The following is a 24,614-nucleotide window of genomic DNA, read 5'->3' as shown; positions in this document are numbered from 1 at the left end:
TCGATTTTAGACACTTTTGATCAAATTTTCGAAGAAAATATAGAAAATTGAAGATTTCCTCAAATCGAGGCTTAAAAGTAAAGATTGATAAAGATTGCTCTCGCTTATCCGTAAGGATTGTTTTACTCAGGTAAAATATATGTATGGTGTTCTATTTTTTTAAATGTATAATAGTCGTAATTATTCATTGAGTATCTCAGAAAAGATGGCCGTGAAATATTTTATATTGACTATTTTTACAGAAATCTGTAATTTATGGTAATGTCAAATTAAATTAATTTAAATTTTTTTTCTTTTTAAATTAAATGTCTTTATAAATTATATCTCATGTGTTATTCTGAAGTATTAACTATATTGCTGTACAGTTTCATTAAAAACCATTCGCTAAATTTAAATCGGTGTTAAGGTAATTAAACTTTTGTGTCAAGACTCAAACTAAATGATTATTCCAGCAAGTTACAAGTCCACGATATTCTCACACATCAGTTTTGTAATCTTAGATTATTTTACAATAAATATATATAAAAATGGAGAATTCTCTTTCATTTGAAATATTCAAAATGTGAATATTATTAGATTTTTGTTGCAATCTTTTGTGTAATAAAAAATAAATTTTGTGTAGAAGAAGATTGGAATCAGTGATATTGTGAATGTTTTTTAAATCATAAATAATGTATTACCTATTACTTATATAAAACTCTAACACTGATTAATGAATGATTTTATTTGTGTTGATTGATTGATGTTTAGAAGGTAATCATTCATATTGATTTTGTATGTATATATGTATATGCAATAATATTTTATTCATTTTTAAATATTTTATTTATAAATGATTTACGAAATCACTGAATGTTTTATTGATGAGAAATATTTTGATAGCAGAGAAGTTATTTTTAATTAAAGACCATATTTCACAGTGTAATTTATTTAAAACGCCTCGAGTAATCAATTATTTAACCAAATTTATGGAGAAATTTGATGATTGAATGATTATATGAAAAGTGATAACGATATCGCATTTGCACCAATCGTTGGTTAATAATAAAAAACACAAAAATCAGGTTGTAGAAAAAACAGGAGTAAAGGAACATTCGCACCAAGTTCAAAGTTGATAGGATTGCTCAAAACGGTAAATTTTATTAAATATTAAATATAAACAAGTGAAAACAAAAATTGATTGAGTTTATTGTTGAAATACTTTGCATAGGGAGTGTATAGCCACTCTTACTTAGCCACACATAGATAACTGATATTCACGTATAATACATACTATATAATTTGCGTCCTCACGGGTAAACAGTGAGGTTTACGCGAAAATGTTTCGAACAAAAGATGTTTATTTTCTTATAAGGAACATTTTTTATATTTAAACTTTTGTTCTATCTCAAACGATTTACCAGATGGGACCTAAGACCCAATTGACCTCACTTTTTACGTCCTGAGCACGCTATACAAATTGCAGCTGGATATCTCTTTTCGTTTTCGAGTTACCGTGTTACAGACGGAGAGACAGATGGACATATAGACAACCGGAAATGGACTAATTAGTGATTTGATGAATACCTATACCAAAATATTGTTCGTAGCATCAATATTTTTAAGCGTTATAAACTTGGAACTAAACTTAGTATACCTTGATATGTTTCATATATACATGGTATACAACGATTCTAAAAGTTGGAAGAGTTGTTTGTAATAAATGGAGGTTTTTTAGTCAATAACTGTTACCATTTACATAAAAAAACCTTTATCAATATTCCTCAAGTTTTAAGCTTTAAAATCATACCAACATTAAGAACTGTGCATAAAAATGAAAATTTATTTATTATTTTGGGACAAACACTGACTATGATAGTTAATTTCTCCTAAACCGTACAGAGAAGAAACTCTGAACCTGTTATGAGGAATCTGCGCTTTTTTGGTAAAAACACTGATTTTGATAGTTAATTTCTCCTAAATTAAAATTTCAAATATTTTGCACAAAAGACGTATAAAAGGATGATTAATTGATAAATAAAATTTCAAATATTTTGCGATCATTTTCATTTTGCGGTACCGAAATTTCTTAAGGTTATTTTAGGCAAAGACATTTCTGATATTTTTTCAAATTATTTTCAAACTATAAAAAAAAGATAATAAGAGACTCAACTGATAAAATATTTACATTTAATTCTCACCTGTATAAATATATTAGTTAATAATTACCTACATACTCTTATAATTTATTTTCAAGGTCATTCTTTTAATATTATTCAATATTTATAAAATAGGTACAAAACAGATAGATAGATATTGGCGCCATGCACCTTCCATTTTTTTTTATTGACATCATTAAAATTTATTTTACATAAAGTAATAAAAATTGTTGTTGGTTTTTTTTAAAACCATTTTTAATTATAAATAACTAAATAAGCAACCAACACAAGTTTGTTGCAAAAAATAAATAAAAAACCGTGAAGTCGTCCGTGCGTCCGTTTGTCTTACAAAAAAAGAACATACATTAATTAAAGAACCTTGTTTGGTGTTTTTTTTTAACTTCTGTATATACAGCAGCAAAGTTTCCCAACTTATTTTGATACGCGATGCATAGGTAATATATGTTTTGAATAAGAGTTACGAAAATTGAACCTTTTTGAGTTTAGGACGTGGTTTCGCTTCTCATATTAGTTAAAAAATAGTAGAATACAAGGAAAAATAATTTTTTTATGATAGTTAAGTCTTTATTTATCGTATAGTGAAGTTTCGATTATACCTTACAGTGTAAGTTTTCGTGAAAAAATTGTTCAAAAATATTAATAATTGTTAACAGTTTTAAGAGCAAGTAACATCCTACCAACATTTCTTGAATTTTACTACCAGTTTTCGATTTGATGGAGTGAAAAAAAAAAGTAACTGAAAATTAGTTTTTCGAAAAATTTAAGTTTCTGTTTTTGCACTAAAACATATACTTTACCGTGAAATTTATTGCGAAATAAATAATAAACTGAGAAAAAGTACTAGAAGGAAAATTTGTTTTTAAGCAAAAGGTAAATACTTTGACAATATTTTCATGCAATACTTTAATTTTTAAAAAGTCAAATACTTTGTTTATTGAAATAAGGAGGTCCTTTTGCCGCCAATGCTAATTTTAAAAAAAATTTACAATTTACTTCCCCCAAGCGAAACAACCTCCTTGAGGGCAACTAGTCAAAAATGGATTTTTTTTAGATATTAATTACCTTGAATGTTGAGTCAAATGTAAATCGAAATTATTGCGATTTGTTTTTGTACTCGCGATTTAAAAAGAATGCAGAATGCTCAGTTTTTAGATTTTTTAGAATAATTAGGACCCAAAAACCTTGAAAATTGGGCCCGTTTGACAATTAGTTAAATATTTTCAAAGAAATTGTCTTAGATTGGACAATATCTTTGAAACTATGTATCCAATCATTAATCATTAAATGAAACCGATTTCTGTATTTTTGGGGTCGAAATTACCTTAGACACTCGATTTTTTGGAATTTTCTAAAAGAATTACGCTTTAAAAAAAACACAAAGATGAATTGGCCGAGTATTTCTTATGGCGTCACTTGAAAACTTTCATGAAGCCCCAACTTTATATTTTGGAGATATTATCAGAAAAATTTGGAGAACTATTAATATTTAGCCGTTAGATAATCTAGATTTTTGGGTCTTTTAGGTCGTTCCTATTCTATATATTAAAAAAACAGGAACTTCAAGCATTTCTTAGTACCTGTTCTAAAGCATGTCGGTAGAATTACAAAGTTCAGATATCGGTAAAATCGAAAATAGTTTGTGATTTGGATAAGAATCCTTGCCTAAGGCAATTATAAGCCCAAGAAACATAAACAACCTCAAAATTTTATTCTAAGACTTTTTGATATTAGTTTGAAATCCATTATAATTCCCGGTCAATCGAATACTACTTAATAATTCTCTATTCTCTCGATTTTTGTGGCTACTTTAAACTAGCACAACACAACGAACGCTATCTGTATACAGATGTCATGTGCGTATTCACACCAGCTACCAAATGAACAAAGCTAATACTTAGCACAAGTATCTCTATCTCTATATATTATAAATGCGAAAGTAAGCATGTTTGTTTATTTGTTTGTTTGTTTGTTTGCTTGTTACGCTTTCATGCTAAAACTAGCGAATGGTTTTTAATGAAACTGTACAGCAATACAGCAATTATAAAGATATATAAATTTAAAAAAAAAAAAAAATTAATTTAATTTGACATTACCATAAATTCCAGATTTCTGTAAAAATAGTCAATATAAAATATTTCACGGCCATCTTTTCTGATATACTTAATGAATAATTACGACTATTATACATTTAAAAAAAAGAAAACTATACATATATTTTACCTGTTTAAAACAATCCTTACCATTATTTCGAGTGTTATAGAAAGTGGATAAGCGAGAGCAATCTTTATCAATCTTTACTTTTAAACTCAGCGAAGCGTGTGGGTATCACTCTAGCCTTTAATATAGATTTTTAGTGAAAGTATTAAAAACGGCAAGACGAGTTACTTAATTAATTTTATTAAAATAACATCATCTTCAAAAAGTAATATTTTTTCAATTCAGGATACCTTCAGTGTGTGTTTTTCATAATTAATTATCTTGTCAAGGTTTTTTTGATTTTAAATATTAAATTTATGCTATGAATATACCATTATTTTTAATTTGTAACCTGAAGTTATTCTTGAAGTTTTTTTTGTTCATTTTAAATAAAGAAGCAAATTTAAAAATTTTGAATGTCATATGTCAAAATTTTCTCAACGAAAAAATCTTTAAAAAAGGTGTGGTCTTCAAATTTTTTACCATCGTGTCATCAAAAAAGAGCGTCTGCTATCAAAAAGCTTAAAATAAATTTAGATTTTTGCTTCAATTTCCTAGATTTTTCTAAAAATAAATACGTATTTCGACTACCAAGTGGTCATCATCAGTATGAATTAGCTAATCGTAATTTTTTCTTATTGTGTATGTTACTCGTTGCTTATTTGGTGACGGACTGCACATTGATATTCTCGTGTACCTACAATTTAAAATTAGGAAAGATACCGTGTGATCATTTCCTTTATTTTGTATTTAAAGAAGTAATTAAAGTTAAATAAAAATCAATTTACACAAATTTATCTGTGAAAATGATTATTGTTGATAATATTCAAAAACTTTGTACACGCTGTACAAATATTAAAGTAAGTAAACAAAATATTTAAAATTAATATAAAAAAATAAATAAATAATAAAAATAAAATAAATATTATTTTGTAATAAAAGTAATTCAAGGATTCAATAATCTAATTGAATATTACCTTTATTTTTATTAGTTTTTATAATATTAACTACAGTAAAACCTCATTTATTTGTCTATCTTTCATTGGCAAATCTTCAAAAAATTGACGTGAAGTGAATCAATGAAGATTTTCTTTTCATGATGGGTCATACATTTCTTGTAAATGAATTAATAATTTGCGATTAATCGACTATGACTTGCTTTTGCGAAAATACAGAACCTTTCGTGTGCGAAACCACTTGATCGATTTTATATTATTTGGTGTTTTAAAGACATGCTTAGTTTATGAGATACAGCCCGCTGACAGACAGGCAGACGTACCTTTTGAGTACGGAACCCGTAGATGAAGTGTCAACCAAATGTGAGTAAGAACTTTCGTAACCAAGAAATAATTGGAAATATGAACTCTTGATTAGTGAACTTTTGAACTAAGTAGGCTATTCCAATAGCTAGGATTCAAATCGTGTTCTTAAAAAAAAGTTTTATGAAAAGTCATGGTTAAACATACATATAAATTTTACTACAGTTTGACTGTATTTCCACATAAAATTTACCTTTATTTAACATAATGTTAGTAATAAAGTACTAAAAAATAATCAAGATTATAAAGCATAGATAAAAATGACATTTAAATGGTTAAAAAGACACTATTAAAAAGATGTTTTTTTTGTACAAATAAAAATAAAAATGACCATTTATTACTTAGTAATTCTCTACAATTAAAACTCATTTTATTATTTTATATTTCAAAATGAATCCCAGCAGCCAAGTACAAAAAAAAACTTTTTGTTTTCATAAAATGTATATAAACAGGCTGTATTTTAAAATATGTAAATATGAAGTTTGGTTTGCTTAAACGTCTATCACATTCGATTTACAGGTGGGATAAAATTCTGAGAATGAAGTTTCTTTACAGATTTAAAGTAAAAATGAACGAGCTAAGACTTCTTTAATTATTTTTTTATAATTTTGAGAAAGTTACAATTAATCTAGTACGAACGCCAAGGCAAATTAAGACTTGTGGTTGAAATTATTTGTACCTTATTTTCAACTCTGAAGATGAATTTTGTTATAACTTCATAAATGTAGACGAAAAATAAGAATGAAAAATTTTCGATATCTGCCTTGGTTTAAAAAATATCGAAAGCTAAATAATTAAATAAAATTTTTATGTTTCGATATTTTGAAAATTACTCCAGATATCGAAAAATTGTATTCTTACTTTTCGTCTAATATTGTCAAGTTATAACATTATTTAACTACCACGCTCATACATCCTTAATTAGTCTGGCACAACGGGTTTCTTTTGTTTAGGATAATTTATTAACATTTCAACTTTAATTTAAATAGTTTTTTTAAATTTCCAACGACTAGTTTTGGAGAAATCTATGAAAATATATCATACATCTTCCATTCCCATAAGGCCATTGTTAAATATGCCTACTTTGGACGTCATTTTTCTATTTAAATAGTCGGGCAACTCCGCCTAAAATTTTCATAATTCATATTAAAAAAAAATTGGCGCTCGTATATCCTTAAGGTTATGTATAAATAAAAATTTGAATTGACCACTAATTGAAACTACTTGCAAATTTTCAACTTTTTGGAGAAAATAATTAATAAATAATATGAGAAAATTAAAAAATGATTATTAACCAAGTATTATCTTGTTAATTATGCATTTTGGATGAATGCCACGGGAATATTCCATATACAGTAGGAAAGAATACATCCTGTTTTTACATTAGATATGTAAATGCAATAAATATTATTACTTATTTTGCATACATTTACAAATAATAGTAATAACTATTTTTAATTACAAATAAATAAAATATATATAAATTTTTTTTTTTTGTAACATAAAATTATTAATTGTCTCAAATTACCCTCTGTCGTCCTTACTCAACTCAAAAAATAATTTATTTGAAAATAATTATCAGTTTTATTACATATATTTTTTTAATGTATGTAAAAAGTATTTATTCATTTAAATATTATATTACCGAGAGACTTTTTATTTTATATAGGACGTTTGTTAAGGTAGTACCTACACGAAAGTGATATTTCAAGAATTTCTCAAAACTCAGAATATAAAATATTTAATTCATAATACACATGCTGTTAAAATTAGAAGATGATTTACCATGCCATACATGAGATATTAGCAATTAAAAGTGACGCAATTTGTACGTGTACATGGGAGAAGTGTATAAAAATACACAAATTTACAAATATTATATTTATTTACCAATGAATGACGTCCACCATCTCTATGAAAAACTAATATAATGTAGAATACTATATTTAGAAAATATATAAATAAAAATAAAAATTATTTACCATATAGTTTCGATAAAAAACTTAAATAAAAAACTCGTTTTAGCGATGATTTTTGTGGAAAAGATATGAAGACTAATGTTAAAGGCATATGTCATAGTGTGTGTGCTTATATGTATACTAGAATCAGTAGTGAGGAACTACAGTCTTGTCAAAATAATATATGGTATATGTATAATAGTCATAGCACAGTTAATGCACTGAATGATAGTATTAGTCCAAAACTTTTTGACTGGACTGTCGCGGAGGAACTACCTTAAATATTGAGGAAGGATCTGTCCTAAATAAAGTCAAACAAACACACATGACTATCCTAAACACATTGATTTATATCCAAAATTTGCATACTTGCATCCAGTTTCTTTATTTATCAATTTTCAGTTTATTTAGAATTTAATTGCAAATAAAAACGATACCCAGTGTTTATTTAAAGTCATTACACCTTCATTATTGAACAAACCTTCAGTAGTTCATACATTGTATAATATTTAAAGATCTATAAAAATAATCTTTATAAATAAAATATAATAAATAGATTTATATAATTTGATAGTTGTGTTTTATTTAAATTATATTTTATAAATATTCTAGATTCTTATTTAACTTCTGACTATACCAAAGAAGTTGGTTTAACTTCAGTTTTTAATCACTCCTTCTGGTGGAATTCGATATTTAAATGTCATACTATGTCTATTCATTCGTTTCTCTGTCTTTAATGTTCATAGCTTCTTATTTTAAAACGATTTTTATGTTTAGATTATAATAAATATACAATTATTCAGTAGCCATGATTCTTTGTATGCTGTTTTTTTTTTAGAAACTTCGATTTAACTTTCATGTGATCATTTTGGTGCTCAATTTTATCCTAGTTAAAGAAGCATATTGTAAACAGAACTAGGTTTCTATAAAGCTTAAAAATGGCCAATTTTATAGGAAATTTAAGAATGAAGTTTCACATAATTTTTAATAGGCCCGGTTTTTGTATGTTTGAGGTTCAAATTACGTTGAAGGATAAATTTTATCGAGACAAAAAAAAATATTTATCTAAAAAATTCGAAACAAACAATTATATATACGAATCAAGGTATACTTAGTTTAGCCCTAAATTTGTAACGCGTACAAATATTAATGCTACAAAAAATTTGGATATAGATGTTCATAAAATCCATTTCCGATTTTGTCTTAATGACTCTCTATTTGCCTGTCGGTGAACGCGCTCAAAAAAAGGAGATATCAAGCTCAAATTTGTATAGTGTACTTACGTTGTAAAAAGTGAGATTCAGTTCGTAAATGAGCAACGTACGTCAAGTGGGTATTGGGTCCATAGGACTCATCTTGTAAACAGTTAGAGATAGAACAAAAGTTTAAACGTAAAAAATGTTCTTTATAAAAAAAAAAATAAACAACTTTTGGTTGAAACATTTTTTCGTAAACATCACTGTTTAGAAACACAAAGAAAATTAGAAACATTATATAGTATGTATACAGGTATTGTATATATTTAAAATTTATATACGTTACAAATATTACGTATGTGTTTGTTTGTTTATAGCATATACTATATCCACTGAGGAAGTGAAAAGACAGATATTCTTATTACTTTGTGTGTAAGAGTGGCTACCTTTCTTTACTTATATGACGCAAAAAGCAAACGATTGCGTAATCAACACTGTCTATACATGGTATTTCACCAATTAACTTAATCAATTTTTTGTTTTCACTTGTTTGTTTCGAAATTGGATAAAACTCGACGTATATTTGGGTCAATTTTCGACGATATCTGAAGAGCTACTTTACTTGTCGCCAAATGAAGTGGAATTTTTTGAGTTTTGAGTTTGATTTTAGAGAAAAGCCAGTGCATGTTTTATGATTTGGATAAAAATAACCAAAATCTTCACACACGTATATGTAAATCACTAACATGAAAGTGAATAAATAAACGAAAAAAAAAAATCGATAAATAATTGTAACTTTTTAACAGCATCATTGAGAATATTTAAAAATAAATTGAATCTATTTTGCTATCCGGTGAAATTGATTTTAGTTTTAAAAGTGATCTTAACTAACTGATAAATCTATCAGTTTATGCTGTAACTAGAAGTATTATTTCAAGTCAGTAAACTTATTGAGAAAAGACATCAGATGACGTTTTTAAAATATATATATTTTAAAATAAAATTCAAAAGTGATAGATCGATTTAGTTACATAGATTAAATGTAATGAATATGTTTCTTCTCCTAGCTATGATGCTTCAAATGACGTCTTGCTATATATTTTATCGAAAATTTATTAATCTTTCGTTTTTAGGAAATATTTTTATATAGAAAATAAAATTATATCTCCAGATTTGATCGGAAGATGCTGGTTTAATTCCCGACTTCCTGGATCTTTGATGTGACAACCCTATTCATAATGATTCCGAAAGATTCTTAAAGCAGTCTTTTTAGGTACTTTAGTTCTGAGTTTTTTTATGAGATCATGCTTTCGCTTACACGTGGAAAATAACACGTTAGAAAATGGCGTGCGTTCAATTTTGATTGTTTTTTTAGCAGTTTTTAACAAAATATGTTGAGAAATTCACGACATTAAAATTAACATCCGTCTTTTTTAACGCTCGTTTACCTCCAGCGAAAAAAAAATTAGCATCAATTTATATTCAATTCAAATGATTAAAGTCCGTATCTAAAATCGATATTGCCATCCGTGTGAACACACAATAATAAAATAATGGTACCAGAAACGCACGTAATGTCACGTAGCTTGCATGAAAATGATGTATGTATTATTTTTTTTGTAATGTGTATATTTGACAATATCTACGTGATCGAAATTTTAATTAAATATTTTATGGAAATACACGATTTGGAAGAAGACATTCTAATGTCAATATGGTAGAAAAGAGTGTCTATTCTTCTTAAAGATTAAGTAAAGCTGTTTATCGTGGAAGATATTTTATCAACGGATTAAAGAAGCGTGTACAAGGTGTTGCAGAATGGGCGTAGGAAATTTTAATCAAATATTTTATACGGAAATACGATTTGGAAGAAGACATTATAATGTCAATGTGTAGAAAAGAGTGTCTATTCTTCTTAATGATTAAGTAAAGCTGTTTATCGTGGAAGATATTTTATCAACGGATTAAAGAAGCGTGTACAAGGTGTTGCAGAATGGGCGTAGGAAATTTTAATCAAATATTTTATACGGAAATACGATTTGGAAGAAGCCATTCTAATGTCAATATGGTAGAAAAGAGTGTCTATTCTTCTTAATGATTAAGTAAAGCTGTTTATCGTGAAAGATATTTTATCAAAGGATTTATAAAAACCAATACAGGGTGCTCAGAATGAGCGTACAGCTCGTTCTGTACCATACAATACAAATTTCTGGTAGCCATTATAGTAAATGTTGTCTTTTTTAACAGATTCACTTATTTAAATTTTGTTAGTTCTTTTATGAGAATCTGCAACTTTCTAATTAAACTGTAATTCTTTCTATTATCTTTTACGATCTAAATTGGCTATTAAAGTAACCCGAGGTACTAGGTCCAAGGATGTATGAGCACAGTAGTGTGGACACAAATTTAAAAAAATTTATATTTTCAATTTTTATGGTGAATTACGTTATAACTTGACAATATAAGACGAAAAGTAAGAATAAAATTTTTCAATATCAAGAGTAATTTTCAAAATATCGAAGATTGAAAATTTTGTTTAATTATTTAGCTTTCGATATGTTGAAAACCAAGGCTGATATCGAAAAATTTTATTCTTATTTTTCGTCTACATTCATGAAGTTATAACAAAATTCATCATCAAAGTTGAAAAAAAGAACAAATTATTTCAACCACGCAAGTCTAAAATTGCCTTAGCGTTTGTACTACCTCAAAACGGTAGTTAAAAAATTTTCATTATCACAAAGACAATATATTATAAAAATTCATTTTTACTTTTATGACTCATGCTGATACAAGTCAAGCTATAAGTCAATGTATGTATGCATATGTATTTTTGAGTCATACACAACAAAATGTAAAATTGTTTTAGGTCATAAAAATATTTTTTTGAATAATGTGTATTAAAATTTAATAATTAAATTACACATTTTTATAATGAAATATACTAATAGAAAAAAAAATTTAATAAAAACAATGGAATCGTAAAACGAATCAATTTATTATTGATTTTGAGCTGTTAAATATCATTGTCTATGTTGATCATACAGAGTGTACGTTTGAGAAAAATGTTACGTATTATGTTTTTAAAGCTATAAGGATTCATCCCGTATTAGAATCTACGTTTGAAAACACTGCTAAAATTTATTGATCTAAGAGAAAAAACACAAAGACGATTTTTTGTATGCAAATTATAAAATTTTAGAACTTTGTTTTTCACGTTGTTTTTCCTGCTTTTCTGTCTCAATCGACTGACTATGAAATATTTAACGATGGAGAAGATTTTTATAATGAATAATTAGAAAACGTTTCAGGTCTATTTTCTCCACCAATTGTTATCGTTCAGAACTTATCGGTTCAAAGATCATTTTATGAAAACGATTCAAGAAATGTTTGAATAGTAGTAAGAAATGTGTGAACTGATCAAAAATTATTCGAGAAGTACTATGCGACAAGACTGGTTGAGTTTTTTGGCCATTATTTCTATTGGAGTAATTACTATTCATTCATATCATTGGATAAATTTGATATTTCATAACTAATTATTATGACAATGTAGAGTAAGAGAAATTCGAAGATATTGAAAACTTTATTTATTTAACGCAATCAATTGAAAAAATGGTAGCTATCGAAAGAAGATCAGATTTTAAGATAGGCAAAAAAATTTAAAACATGGATACATCAAAGACAGAAGGACTAAAAAGTCCTGAAATTAAGATTACAAGATTTATGTAAACTAAAACCAAAGTAATTAAATGCGTGGCTTATTACATGCATTTATATCATGCACGAATATTTCATCGTTAAAATTTTTTGTTTATAATTTTAATTTAAAACTTCGTATAATAAAATATATTTTTTTAAGACACAAAAACCTAACAACACAAGATGGTGCGAATGGAAGCAACATTGAAGGATTGTTTATGTTATAAAAATATTATTCTTAGAATTAAGTAGTTTAAAGTAAATAAATAAACTTGAAAAAATGACGTTTTATTCTATATGTTGTTCAATTTTATAAAGTAGATGTTACATTATCCAACTAGTAGACTAGACTAAATTATGTACTGTTACAAGTTGGGTTCGAATAAACAATAAATACTTTAATAAAAGATGTGGGCGACTTATTAAAAGGACTAGAGATTACATCATGCATGGGCAAATGTGGCTTAGAGAAAACACTCATACTTGTGTATCTAAAATACGAGTAAGACAGTGACAACCTAACCAGTGATAACCAAAAAATACGAGTTAGACAGAGAGACAACATTTTTTCTCCCTATCTCATTACTATATGACAAAATGAGATGGGTAGACGAGTCGTATATCCGTCTCGCTTCCTCCTCTATGAACAATGCGGTCTTGGATTAAGGAGCATACAACAAAGTTTATGGTACCCAATAAAGTTAAGTTATAACAATGGTGGCTTTGACTGAAAATAACTCGCCCATACCTGGATTACATGAGATGGTAATAATCATTTTCAAAATATAATAAAAAATTTGTTTAATAAAAAATAATTTTTTGTCGGTAAGCTTTTATTGTACTGAGATGTAATAAATAATTGTTCTTCTTATTAAAAAAGTTGAACGCCTAAACCTTTTACTATAAGTAATTTTCAAAATATCGAAAATTGAAAATTTTGTTTAATTATTTATTTCAATATTTCGAAAACCAAGGCAGAAATCGAAAAATTTTATTCTTATTTTTTGTCTACATTCATAAAGTTATAGCTAAATTCATCATCAAAGTTGAAAATAAGGTACAAATAATTTCAACCTTAAGTCTAAAATTGCCTTGGCGCTCGTGCTACCTTAAATATTTCAATCTCTGTTTTTCTATGCAATTTGTTTTGGACAAATAGTAAATTTTTGAGTGACCAAAGCAAGTTTTCCTTTAACCCTTCATCTAAATTTTCGACGGAAATTTATTATCAATTTCGAAAATCATTTAATGCATTTTTATAGAAACATATCATTTAAAAATCGCTTAGTATAAACGTGGATTTAATTAAGTGTAATAAGTTCAGTTAAATGTTTTGTTCTGTTTTTAGAATTATTATACATATTAATAATAATTTTTTTTACATATATTCATAATAAAATGTCCTTGAATTACGCCGCATATATATATATTTAAAAATTTAAAACTGTTACTTGGTAATATTTTATTAAATTAATATCGTAATTACTTATTGAATCCATATATGTGAAGTCGACAATCACTTTGTTGAGACTTAATAATCTTAAATCTGTGTTTATTTATGGATTTTTGTAGACATCATATAATGTGAGAGAGCCAGACCAAAAACATTATCAGAATTTACTAAAGTTCATCATTTGAGAATTGGTTATAGTAGTTGTGTACACACACATACTGTGGTCAGTCAAGCGAACGATATAACAAGGGTCAGATATATGCTATCAAAACGGGTAGGATTGCCGTGGTTTTTAAATAAATTTACTAAAGCTGAAAATTGTTATACAGATTGCATATAAATAACAGTTAAATAAATAACAGTCAGTCAATCAGTTAAATGTGAGAACATAGATGGTCAGTCAGACCTTATTGTATATTAATTGTATATTAACTATAAATAAGATGGTCAACAAACCCTATTTTGGAAGAACTCCCATCAGTCAGCCAAAAAATATTAATAAATATACTAACAATTGAAATATTTTTTTTTTACTGACTGTTGAAAGTTGTTCCACAATATGGGAAGCTGGTCATTTTATTTATGGTTAATATACAATTACGTACCTACCTGTATTATACATACATAAGGGCTGACTGACCAGCTCTGTTCTCACATTTAACTGACTGGCTGTCATAGCTGTTTTTTTATATGCATTAAACAATCTGTATAACAATATTCAGCTTTAGTAAATTTATTTAAATACCACAGCAATCATAACCGTTTTGATAGAATATATCTGACTTCTGTTCTACCGTTCGTTTGACTGACTGCAGTATGTGTGTGTACACAACTACTATAATCCTCAAAAGATCAGCTTTAATAATTAGGAGTTGCTCATTGATCAAACAACCTTGGTTGACAATACAACTTGGATCATCCTTCGCTTTCCTGAATGATATTCATACCTATGAGACAACGACAATATAAAGCCATAAATTACATACCCAGGGACTAACGAACAGGATAATGATTGTTCAAATGCTTTTGTTTACAAGTAAAATAGAAATAATACTTTTTAAACGTAAAAAATTTTGCTATTACTATTTGTGTGCAACACACAAGAAACTAGATTTTTCCTATCAATTACTGCATAAACTATTCGGTTTACAACAAAATTTTTCGAACAAAATTGCGTATTTATAAAGAATATCTTTTTAATTTAAAGCGTTCATCTAATTTGTTTGTCAGTTATGAATCATATTGAGGTTTTAATTGAACCTGAAAATTTAGATCGAATTCGATGCCGGTATAAGATGTGTGCCTTTGAAATTAGTATTTTTTCGTTGGGAGCATTTTCCTTGATTAAATTTATTTGTCGAGTTTCAAGCATATGCAAACTTAAAATAACACCCTGTATATTAGATACAACTGAGAACTGTTTATAAATTTCGTGTAAAAGGAAAATAACTTATAATGCGTTGTTAACAAATCTGTTAACACTTTCGTATTAAATATTTTTAATAAAAATTTCTCATGTGCGGTTCGTAGAACGTCTCAGACTTAAGCCATCAGTGAATATTTAATTCAAAACTAAACACATACAATCAAATTTAAATTACTCACAAAAAAAAAATTTAATGTGTGTTTAAAAATGAATTATACAGAAATAATAATTAGCATAAATATTTTGAAAATATTTTTATTTGAGAGAAAGAAAAGAGAATTTAAAAAAAATATTTTTAATCATTACAACATACTGAATATATAAATAATAAAAATATAAATTCTTATTTATTATTAAAATTTTTGGGTCAAGTGGTTTTTATGGACTCTACTTTGGAAGTAAAATATTCAATGGTTCAGTTTCAATTCTCTATTTTGAATATTTTCAATAATCCCTGATGATTTTCCAATATGGGTTATCAATGTTTTCCTCGTACGTATCAAGTCGCGCAGAAGTTGAAGACTAAATGGCCAAACCTTCTTATTTCTTGGATAATAATTACTCGTAATTTTTATCTAAATCGAAAACCAGTAACGATAACAGCCTTGAGCTGAGTTTCAGCAGGCGTTAAATAAATAGATAGATATTAAAAAACCATAGTAATTAACAAAATTGCTGTACAAATGTATAAATGAACTGCATAATAAACAAGTGAAAACAAGTGAAAATAAACAATTGACTGAGTTAATTGTTGAAATACCATGTATAGACAGTGTTGATTAAGCAGTAGTTTGTTTTCTTACATCATGTAAGTAAAAAAGGTAGTCACTCTTAGATAGCCACAGTCGCGCATATATATATATATATAAAAATAAAAATTTGAGCAAGATATCTACTTCCTTTTTTGAGTTAACGTGTTGACGGACGGACAAACAGACAGACTAATTAGGTGATTTTATGAACACCTATATAAAAATATTGTTCATAGCATCAATATTTTTAAGCGTTACAAACTTGGGACTAAACTTAGTATACCTTGATATATTTCATATATACACCGTATATAAATAGCCTACTCTTTTAACGGTCTAGTCATTCAAGTATGCTTATGACTGCCATATTAACTGTTTGACATTATACGTGATTTTCTCAATAAGTGTTCCTTCCGTTTTTTTGCATCAAATTTAATGGTGTTTGTTTTCTGCCACCAACATTATAACAATTCGAATGTAATAATATGTAAAATTTGTTGTGTAAATTAAATATCTATTTTTGTAAAAAAATAAAATAATAATATTTATTATGATTTTTTATGATTATGAATAAAAAAATTATTAAAAATAATTCAAAATATTTATTTAATAATAATATTAAAATGCGTTCACAACTCCGTTTTTAGAGAGCAGTTTAAATATATCAAAAATCTTAAAATATGGTAAGACCTAAATATATTGCTGGAATTACATAAATTAAAATAAATTTATTTTTATACTTTAAGTATTTGAAATGAAACCAGTTTCAAAATTAAATATTATTATTATTCTAAAAAATTTATTATTGATTTTTATATTTTATTATTATTTTTATATATTGATTTATAATATATCATAAATATAATTGTCTGCAATGTTCGATGTACGAAAAATATATTGGCAAACAAATTAAACCACTCAACTCACATCAAAAAAAGTTTACTTTAAGACGTCTGAATTTTGGATATTTCTTTTTTATTGAAATAAGGTAGATGTGAAAAACTGTCTGTTATCTGAGTTAAATAGTATGCATTATTATCCCGAAAATTACTGATTTTACTCTGTAAATATGAAATATTTATCAAGGAATAATAATAGTTATTGAAATAAATACCACGATACTCGAAATAAAATTTTATTTCGAGTATCGTGGTATTAATTTCCATAACTATGTCTCAACTCGAAGTCAACAAAAATTTATCCTTATAAAGGTATAATAATTTTAGTCCCAAGTTTGTAACGCTTAGAAATATTGATGGATGATATAACTCACAAACGAAAATAGAAATCATGCTGAAATTTTTATGGCGTAACATAGGTCAATTGGGTGTTAGGTCCGTAGAACCCATCTTGTAAATCGTTAGAGATAGAACAAAAGTTTAAATAAAAAAAATTTTCCTTATAAAAAAATTTTTTGGAAAATTCTTTTTGTAAACTTCGCTGTTTACCCGTGAGGGCACAAATTAAGAGAGGTGTGAATTTTTCAACAGGCTGTCTCAATTTATTGATTTATATATTTTAGAAAATGAGATCGCTTATATTATGTGAATACACAAAATAAAATGAATCAACGAATGAAAAATTTATTCACAATTTTATGTGCTTGTTTTATTCGAATAAAATTTTAATTTAAAATTAAAGATTACATATTATATTATTTGTTATATTGATATAGTGATGTAACGACTCACCTATGAATATAACAGGTGTGTAACACAAATCATTCACAGTGATATATTAGATGAAGAATAATTTACATTCATTGACTATAAATTGTTGTTCAAGAGAGGATTCTTCAGATATTCTATAAAATTATTATTGTATTAAAATAAATTTATTATTTGTTTTAAAAATAGCTCTTACATAACACTATTGTAAATGGTACTCTTTTGAAAAATTAGAAAAAACCACAAACTGTTTTTTTTCTTTCGGAATTTCATACAATTCATTATATAGAGTAATTTTGACCCAAAGTATTTTAAAATTGGGTTCACTTGACGAATGTTAAAGTATTTTTAAAAATTCTACTTGCAGTAACTTTTTATATTCTCCAAAAAAGAAAAGGAGCCAAAGAATTGCCAAGGAAATTATATCCTTTTTTACAAAATAAAAATTCCTTTACATAATATAATAACATATCGTACACTTTTTACAAATAATCTTTATTACACAAAAGTAAATAAAGTTGGGCATTAAGGCAATGTATAAAATAATTTTTTTGAAAAAAATCTGTTGAAAGGTTTTTCAGTAATTAAGGACGTTTCTCGATAAGTGATGAGATTATTAATTGGGTAATTTTTATTCCAGAAAAAGGCACGGTTCTTATGGTATAGCATACAGGAATCGAATGATTTTTAGCGTGAAATTTATTTTTTATCAAGAAGGCTTAATTAATTATTAACACAGCCACGATAAAAACTCTCAAAATCGAAACAAGTTGGAACTCGTTCGAGGCCAGATATATTTCCATTGTTATGGTTGAAAGTTAGAGGCAAGACACTACATTTTGTGAAACGTTGGAACGTTTGTTTTTTTTTTCAACTCAATAGCATTGTATTACATACACAATAGTCTATGTCCGATTAACCGAATCGACTCCGGTCCCAATTACTTCGAATAATTTGCGTTCTACTGTACTGTATAATTGCCGTGTATTGACCGATCAACCTTAATGTGAATGTTTATGAAATAGATAAACATATCTGGCTGACTCAATTCAAGTGTTTATATGACAACTACTTAGCTAAAGTTCTCTATATTCTATAACTCTAAAACACAACTATAACTGTCTTTGGTCTCTAGATAGATATATTTTAAAGTGTTGTTTGTATTATAATAAAATGCAGCAATTGAAATATAAAGAGAATTATTAAAATGTGTGTACAAATATTAATAATAATAATTCTCTGCTCAAAAACACAAACACAAAGTAACATTAAAATAATTTATTTATATTCTTTGAATAATAAAATGTTAAAAATAAAATTATTATTTTAAAAATAATATTAAAATTTATATTTTATTGTGTGTATTTGAACTGTTTGTGTTCAATTCGATTATATATTTATTCATCAATAAATTTTAGAAATAAATATAAATTTTCAATAATTTTAATGTCCTTTTTTATATATATTTTTAGCTGTATAAATTCCAATAGAAAGTTTGAAGAAAACTAGTCTAAAAAAAAAGTTCTTTTCGTTCTTGAAAGGTTCCTAGTTTTTAAAAAATTGGACAAAAACATTCGTAATTGAGTGTTGGGTATTGATTTAAGGCGTTCCTAAATCAATTTTGTTTGTCAATTAATGAGAATTTAATACGCCTTCTGTATAAATTTCAAGTCGATTCTCTGTACGGTTTACGATAAATTAATGATTAAAAACAGCCCTATTAGCCAGGTTTTTAGTCAATAAGTGCTTTTAAAAATGTTTTACCATTTACATAAAAAGCCTTTATTCAAATTCCTCAAGTTTTAAGCTTTAAAATCATCACAAAATTAAGAACTATGCATAAAAATGAAAATTTTTTTTGGTAAAAACACTGGCTTTGTTAGTTAATTTCTCATAAACCGTACAGAGAATCGATAATGAATTTCTCACAAAAGACGTATAAAAGGATAATTATAAATAAATAAAATTTCAAATTTTTTTGGTATCATTTTCATATTTTCGATATCGAAATACCTTAATTATAAATTTGTTCCAAAGAATAACAATACCATCTTTTTTTATTTTAATCCGTTTATACTATTTAGCTAAATAATTACTACAAATGAAATTATAAAAAAGAACGAGAAATGTCAGGGGACATCCGGTAGGAACTCTGTTCCTTTCGTACCTTCGTACATTATAAATGTAGCGCTTACTTTTTATTTACGAGATATTTTACTTAAAAAATTTAAGCTATTAATTTTTGAAGTGAAATACTTGTTTTATTATTGAAAGAATTTAATTTTATATATTATTTGTAACATTAGTTTAAAAAGGACATACTTCTGATTTAATGGTCAACCCAATAAGTTCGTAGAATACCTACATTTGGTATAATCAGGATATTTATTATGACGTAGCATATTTCCTTACATTTAGTTTAAATTATCTCTATTATATTTAATTTCTGATAATTCACTTTCACAAAAAATTCATGGCAAGATGATGAATCGATTGAAAAAGTTTTAGTTTCCTAGCATTTTGGTGTCGTTTTTCAATAACGTGTGATAAGAAAGATTCTAGAAAAAATTTTAAAATAATTTACAAATAGGTATCTTCAAATTTGTAATTTTTGTAATAATTATTGAGCTAAGTTATGCATAAGGTAAAAATAAAACGGGAGGTGTTTCTCGCCAAATATTTTATGTAAATTAATATTCAATTAAAATCGAAATTAGATTTTTTGATTCCTACAAAATTTTCCAGTTTTAAATAAGTTACATTGTAAAATAATTGCACTTAAAATTGATATGAAAACAATTTATCAATTAGAATACCTTTCGCGGCATTAATTGGACATATATATTACACAAATTTTTGCAAGTTTTCATAATGCCCTTATCTTAAGTGTACATACATGATAGCGCATAATATTATTCAAGTCTAAACGTGTTCTTTGATAAAATTCTGTTTGTTTTTATTGCAAAATGATTATGAAATTTTTTATAAAATAGGTAATTGTTTTTAGCACAAATAGATTCATTATGAATCATTTCAGAGATAATTTTGTAGAAAAAATAAATTATCAAGATCATATTTCCAAAACAAATCGTTAAAAATTTGTAGGAACTTGTAACTTGCATTAATTATAAATTTCCTTATTTTCAAAAATGAAAAATTAGGACAATTACCAAATATTTGTTATGTAACAAAGCTAATTTTTTTAAGATTAATTTGTAAAACTAATATTTATTAGTTAAAAGCATGACAAATATTTTCCAATCAAGAAAATTATTACAAGCGGCACTCGTTTTTCAATAAAATACATTTAAAGTGATGAATTGAATGACATTTGTGTGTTATTTCTTCTTTAAGCGATTTTCTCTAAATCTTTAGGAATCAATATTTCAAAAACTAGGGTTTATATCAAAAAATTTTATTATTAATTTTTGTCTAATTTTCTCAAGTTCTAACAGAATCCATCTTTAAAATTTGAAACGTAAGTCTCAAATATTTCCATACACCTTTTTTTGGGAACGTCCCCTTAAACGGTAAAGTAATAACGTACTTCAATCATTCAAAGAAAAAGTGTTCTCACATCAAGAGAAGGAATCTATATTTATATTTAAATTATTTTTTTAGTGACAGTCAATTAAATTTTACGTTCTACGGCCTTTTAAAATTCGATGTATTTACTTTCGTCTTGTTGTTAAATTATTTTAGTAAATTTAAAAAAATAGTTTATTCAAAAATTTGATAAAGAAATAACGAGAGTAAAAAATCGCGTTATCAAAATGCAACCACATCCTTTTTACGAGGTCGTATACACGTTATTAAAATTAATAAAGCAGTGATATGACTTTTGATTCTGTGAAAATACATTATTTAAAATATTCGATTTCCTTCAAAAATATATAATTTTATGAATATTGAAAGAATTTTTTTATAAAAATATTAAATTTTAATCGATATTAATGGATTATTACAATTAATTTAATATTATTAATACCGTTAATAAAAGAAAATATTAATTTTATCGAATTTCAGAAGTATTCAAAAATTTTGAGTAATAAAACTATTGTAAACTTTTTTACTGCTTTCAATTTTCAATGCGATTAAAATTTATTATTTTTTTGTTTACATTAAAATAGTCTTATAATAATAAAAGATAATTTAATATTCTCTCACACGGAGAAAAATTTATAGTTAAAAAATACAATGACGAATCCAAGATAATGATTTAATTTTTGCACGGATTTCCTTTTCCATATTTCTTTTGTATAATTGTCAAGGGTTGAATCCCCACTAAGAGCCATATTTTATTCGATCATCAAATCAGAAAATATTTCATTTTTTCTTTCTTGAATCAAAATTAATTTTGTTTCTTAAAAGATTTCAAGCTTTTTGTTTACGAGAAAATTTTTATATTTCTTTTAAACTGCAAAATATATCTTTGAGCCAAGAAACATATTTTTTCATCATCCGTTTTAACTTTTTTCCCCAAGTTTCAAACCAATTAGTTATTTAATAAAATTTCATTTAAAAACAAATCATTAAAGTCAAATTTTTAAGAGCTGTCAAGTCTTAGAACTTCTTTCAATTCTTTGACAAAGTGTATATTATGTCAAAATGACTTTTGAACCAAAAAAATAGATCATTTTCCAATAACCCACTGCTCTAATTTTAAAACATTTTTATAAAAAACTCAAAAATTAAAAACAAAATATCTTTTCGCTTACGCTTTCTATTCAAAATCAGTCTGTTATCAAGAAAATATTTCGTACTAGACTTTTTCGTCCCTAAAGAAAATTTTGACACAACAACGTTTGAATCAACAGAAAAACCGTTTGAAATTCAATTGGTTTTGTAAGCTTAAAAAACAACACGAAAAAATGAAAAACAATCGAAGAATCGAACGCCAATTCATTATTTTGTGTTACTTATTAAGTTTTTTTTGGTCGGAATTGCGGTGCAACAGTTTTTCCAAATGTATTGTGAAAAGCTTGACAGTTCTTATTTTAGTTTAATAATGTTTTTATCACGACAGCTTACATGAACACATTATAAAACTATTTACTTGAGTTTAAAAATTATATTTATTCGAGTTCGAAAAAGTTATTATTTTTAACAAAACTTCTATCTATGGCCAATAGTATCCCTAATGATTGTGCCAAAAAATAAATTTTTTAAAGTTGTAATCCTGACAGCTCTTATAAACGTTTCAAACCCAAGTTTTAAATCTAACACATAAAAAAATAAACGAAAAATCAAATAATTACCCGGCGTATATTTATTATTCCATTGTTTAATATTTTCTTCCGTTGTATCAGAAACTACATAATCACTATTTGATTTATTTAACGTAATAATTTGTTGATGTTCATCTTCGCTATTTTCATTATTATTATTATTATTATTATTATTAATATTTTTATAATTATTATTAAAATTATTACTATCAACAGCCAATGTAAATAATTTATTAAAATCAATTAAACAAATTAGCACAACCACTAATTTCACTGGCGACATTATTGTACAAAAATATTTTAAACTATCACAATAAAAAATTGCCATTTTTTTTAAATTAAAAAAAAAATCACACTAAAAAATTCACTTTTTTCAAAATAATCCCATAATTGGAGTGCACTTTTTGTTGAAAATTCACATTAAAATCATGGGGGCGCACATGTGAGTAATTCTAAACTGGGCTATATTTAACACTTCTACACATGTTTGTTTAAAAAAAAATAATAATCTCGCTTAAACACAATAAAGAAAGAAAAAAACAAGAACACACAACTGTTCACATTAAAGTCTTGATTCGAACTAAACTTACTAAACACATTGCATTGAATATGTGATGTATGTGAATACAAGGCGCCGGCCTTTGGTTACTCACATATAGTTTTTGTGTGTGCATGTGTGAAGGGGCTCGGCAGCGCCATAGAGTCGCTGCCATAAAGAATTCCTCCTATACTTCTATGTGTGTGTATGTGTGTATTGCCCCCCTACTATTTTCATAATAAAATACAGAGGTGGAATTATTTATATTTATTTTTATAATTGATATTTTTCAAATAAAAATTTAATTTGATATATTTTTGTTTTGACCTTAAACATTTTTCTATGTATGAAAATATATTTAATTTTTGTATTTTTGAAAATTTTTGTTTTGCTATATTTCTTTTAAGGATGTACGAGTGCCAGGGAAATTTTTTATAAAATGTTTGATTTTTTTTATATTAAGTAGAATTAAGTCTAAATCAATGCTGAAAATTTAATTTTTATTTTTTTCAGATTATTTAAATAAATAAATCACTTCAAAAGTAGGCATTTTTAACATTGGTCTTATGGGAAAATCTGGAGTAATTTTCAAAATATCGAAATTTGAAAATTTTGTTTAATTATTTAGCTTTCGATATTTCGAAAACCAAGGCAAATATCGAAAAATTGTATTTGTATTTTTCGTCTACATTCATGAAGTTATAACAAAATTCAACATCAAAGTTGAAATGAGCTGAACAAATAATTTGAACCACAAGTCTATACTTGGCTTGGCGCTCGTAATACCTTAATCAGTGAATTTTTACTGCTTTCAAGAAATCAAGAAATATATAAACTCATAAATTCCGATATCGGAAATAAATATAGAAACAGAGTCCCATTTCCAGCCTATTCCGGTAATTTTCAATCATATTTAATTCGAAATATGAACAATTTCCCTGAAGTGTACAATTTTCACGAGATTTTTTACGAAATTTTGAATAGATTAAGACTCACTATATGGCGTAATGCGATATGCAT

The 24,614-nt window shown here is 26.1% G+C and overlaps 1 protein-coding gene across 1 annotated transcript in view; it reads right to left on the bottom strand.

The window, feature by feature from the left end:
* The window catches only part of LOC123295253 (BMP and activin membrane-bound inhibitor homolog), a 45,376-nt gene extending 22,166 nt beyond the window's left edge, over positions 1-23,210 (bottom strand). Inside the window, exon 1 of the mRNA XM_044876525.1 lies at positions 23,087-23,210. The gene's annotated coding sequence lies outside the window, so the exon portion shown is untranslated. The remainder of the gene's footprint in view (positions 1-23,086) is intronic.
* Positions 23,211-24,614: the final 1,404 nt, after the last annotated feature.

Source organism: Chrysoperla carnea, chromosome 3 (genome assembly GCF_905475395.1).
Source record: "Chrysoperla carnea chromosome 3, inChrCarn1.1, whole genome shotgun sequence".
NCBI lineage: Eukaryota > Metazoa > Arthropoda > Insecta > Neuroptera > Chrysopidae > Chrysoperla > Chrysoperla carnea.
This window is presented reverse-complemented; position numbering and strand designations above follow the sequence as displayed.